Genomic DNA, 4,465 nt, shown 5'->3' with positions numbered 1-4,465 from the left:
TGTAGCACCCAGCGAGACAGAGCTACGCGCTGCAGGGGATTACGAGTGTTCTGCCATCGGAGAAACCGAGACGGGTGGGGGGGGGGGGGGGGGGGAGGGGGGTGGGGAGTGGGGGGGGGGGGGGAGCTGGAAGGACAAGCCTCGTCTGAAAACTCACAACACTAAATCCTGGGATTGACCGCGACGGTCACAAGGAAAAGGTTATCAGTCCGCACTCTGAAGCCTTTGGTGTCCCTCCACAAGCAGCTAAATGACTTCATACTGTGCCTATTCCCAGTCCATTAACACAAACACATTTCTCAACAGTACAATACACATCATAAAGACATGCATCACATTACATCGTATGAATCTGGATGAATGTTGGAATGAATGTTGGTGGTGGTCGGAGGGGCCGTAGGCGCTGATTGGCTGCCACGCTTCCGTCAGTCTGCCCCAGGGCAGCTGTGGCTACTCTCGTAGCTTACCACCACTGGTATGACTGTCTGAATGAATGGACTGGACTGGACTGATCTGTAAAGCGTCTTTGAGTATCTAGAAAAGCGCTATATAAAATTGAAGTTGATTGATTGATTGACACATAAATAAACACATTCATATTATGGTGCAGAAAATGCATCAGTAACAGTATTCATAGAGTGTCATTTCTTTGTGAATTGCTGTGGTGCTCAGGGTCAGAGGATTGATGGATGCATTAGCTCGTAATTCAGAACTGCACATTCAACACGATGGGAGAAACAGTTATGGTGGAGACCTCAGTTTAAACTCAGTAGTTAAACTTCAGACAGATGCCATTTCATGCTTTCTACCTTGTACCACTCATAGGATCATGCAGTGTTGAAGATTCATGGTGAGCCATCTAATGCAGCCTGACCCCGATGACAGCTTCATATATCAGAGACATCAAGGCTGTCAGAAAGAATCATGTCACTATAAAATGTCTTCCTACTGACAGACCAGCCAGCCCATCTGTTGTTTTCATGTGTCATCAGATTGCAGAGACGACCACATAGGGCCCCACACACACACACACACACACTCTCACACACACACACACACAGCTGTTGTTGTCATCTGTCCCTCACCATTCTGGGGTCTTTTTCATTTTTATTTGTCTGACAGTGATTGACAGAAATGATCACGACAGCATATGACTGCATGAGATTACGCTGAAGCTAGGGTTTTCTGGGTTTATTACTTTGGGAACACTTTATTTTAAGTAGGCCTATGTTCTTTGTTCTTATCACTTAGTCCAGTGTACTCATGTTGATGTTGATGTTGTGTAACTGAATGTTAGAGAAAGTATTCTGTGAATAATGCATATGTACACTGCAAAAAATGCCCCTCTAGATTTAAGACAAATAATTACATATTTAAGCAGGATTTTGCTTAAAACAAGCAAATTTGGCTGCCAGTGCGTTAAGCAAATTTGGCTTGTTAAGATTTCTTAAAATAAGTAATATTTGCTTGAAATAGGTAAAAAATAACCTTACAAGAAAGCACTAGGTAAGTACAATTTAGCTAGAAACAAGACCAACTAGATTTTTCATCTCAATATAAGAGTAATAACACTAGGTTAGAAAAGCATTTTTTGCAGTGTATTTACAATGTATGTTATAAAATCCTTAAGAATTTCCACTATGGGTTAAAACCCTGGTGTCTAGGGAAAAGCCTGTGTGTGTGTGTGTGTGTGTGTGTGTGTGTGTGTGTGTGTGTGTGTGCGTGTGTGAGCCTCGGAGGCTGGACCTGGAGTGGGGCAGGGCTGAGTTGGGGCTGAACTAGGGACCGTTGGCATGTAATTCAATGCCACAATAACACTGGAGAAATGTAATAGATAGATAGCGTTAGTTTAGGTTGCCTAGCAATGGAAATGGCTAGTATTGTATTTGTTAAGAATACAGATGAATCAAAACTTCACAAAAGAATCAAGGAGACTTTAGGGGTGACATGTTTAAATATAATTTCAATTTCCTTTACATTAACATGTAGAGTTGTGTGGAACTTGCATATTATACCATATGTAGTCATATATCCATCTTTGGGTTTAGTTGCTAAAAAAACAAGGGCTGGTTTAATGTGTGTTTGTGTTTGTGTTTGTGTTTGCTGTTTGTGTTTATGTTTTATGTCTGTGCATGTCCAAGCGTGTGTTCCTGAGTTCTTGCATGTGTGTATGTGTGAGAGAGAGAGAGAGAGAGAGAGAGAGAGGAGAGAGAGTGAGAAACATACAAGGAACCCTAAAGGACAGGAATAGAAAGAGAGATCCAGAAGCTTCCAGGAAAACAAAGGCGGCATGGTTTAACGCAGATGCCATTGCTCAGCGGTGAAGGTCAAGGGGAAAGAGACACCTGTATGACTGCCGTGATGATGTGACACACACACACACACACACACACACACACACACACACACACACACACCTGTATGACTGCCGTGATGATGTGACACACACACACACACACACACACACACACACACACACACACACACACACCTGTATGACTGCCGTGATGATGTGACTTAAAATGTGATTAGAAGAGATTATGTTTCCACAGGATGAGGAGAGAGCCCATACATGCGCACACAAACACACACACACACACACACACACACACACACACACACACACAGGATGAGGAGAGAGCGATAAACTTGAGTTGGCAGCAAATGTCACAGCAGGGAGTGGAAAACAGAGATTGCAGAGCTGAACCGTCATACGTGGAACTCAAACGAAACCCAAAACAAACATCAGGTGCTGTGTTCTGGCTCAGTATACGACTAGAGACCTTTAGAACGCACAATGAGCAATGGCATCCTGTGTTTGTTTGTGTTTGTGTGTGTGTATCTGATAATGCTAAACTGTGTGTGTGTGTGGGTGTGTGTGTGTTTGTTTGTGTTTGTGTGTGTGTATCTGATAATGCTGACGAGAGCCCTTAGAGACCTGAACTGAAGGTCAGTGGTCTTTGTTGTTAAAATATTGGAATGCCGTTCAATAATGACATCTATCAGAAGGATTATAGACGACTTATTCCTTTGTGTTCTATCATTATTGATACGTTGAGATGTTTTTTTTTCACTTGTTGACAATTTAGAGGGCCCCGACATGCAAAGAAAGAAAGCATCTATGTGTATCAATTCTAATGTTGAAAGTCCCCACATGCTTGAAGCTGCTGTAAACACTTTTAGCAGTTTGCTAAGTGTAACCCCCCACAATAAATCCCTGCCTACCTGAAAAGCGTTCATACAAACCAACAGAGAGACACGGACGCCCATCTTTTTTGAAATGTTCCTACCCCGGGGGCAAAGGGGTTATAAAAGATTGGGAATGTTATCTAGGACGTCGACGTTCAAGGATTCAGGGTGCACAACCTGGTTAACTAGCTACTGGAAATCTACAGATATCAGCAATGGTAAATGGTCGCCACAGCAAAAGATTTGCTTTCAGCACCACCCTTTAAGTGAAGGTATTTTATGTTGTAGGCCAAACTAAGTTAAACTTATCTGGGAATTGAAATGTCAAGGTGTTCCTGGCAAATAAATACGCTGTCTTTTATTTGTGTAAATAATTGTTTTTAAGAAAAGGTGCCTGTTTTGATAATTAATAAAGCAAAAAAGTCTGGCGGTGATCTTCTTGGTAATTAAATAAATGCACAGAACTCAGAGGCAAAGTAAACTTGCTGACAAAAACAAAATGGCAGACTGGAAAACTCAGCAATGAAAACTTAAAATACCCCAAAGAATACCTGAGGAACAGGTGAAAACACTTAATTACCACACGCAGGTGATAACAGGTAACACCAAGGACAGATTAAGACACCCATGGTATCAGCAAAGCAGCTATTTTGAGTACATCTGTTGACGCAAACATACTTTTTGCTTTGTAGTCATGTTCTGAGGCATTTCTGCTGTCACTGCTCTAAAGTGTTGCAGTAGCCTGTATCCTGCTGTATTGGGTGTGTGTGTGTGTGTGTGTGTGTGTGTGTGTGTGTATCCTGTGACATTGGGTTGCCAGTCCATGGTGACGTCATCGCATGTAGCATAGCGATTTTATTTAGCACTGCCTTCTTTTCTCTCTCATTCTCTCTCTCTTTCACTCTTTCTCTCTCTCCCTCTCTCTCTTACTCTTTCTCTCTCTCCCTCTCTCTCTTACTTTTTCTCTCTCTCATTCTCTCTCTCTTTCACTCTCTCTCTCTCTCCCTCTCTCTCTTACTCTTACTTTCACTCTCTTTCACTCTGCTCCTTTCTCGTACCCTTCGGTGCCATCCTTTCCTCCTCTCCTCCCCTCCTCCCCTCCTCCCCTCCTCCCCTCCTCCTTTCCTCCCCTCCTCCCCTCCTCCCCTCCTCCTCTCCTCCCCTCCTCCTCTCCTCCTCTCCTCTCCTCCTCCCCTCCTCCCCTCCTCCCCTCCTCCTCTCCTCCCCTCCTCCTCTCCTCCCCTCCTCCCCTCCTCCTCTCCTCCCCTCCTCTCCT

This window comes from Sprattus sprattus (genome assembly GCF_963457725.1).
Source record: "Sprattus sprattus genome assembly, chromosome: 18".
In the NCBI taxonomy this organism is placed as follows: domain Eukaryota; kingdom Metazoa; phylum Chordata; class Actinopteri; order Clupeiformes; family Clupeidae; genus Sprattus; species Sprattus sprattus.
This window is presented reverse-complemented; position numbering follows the sequence as displayed.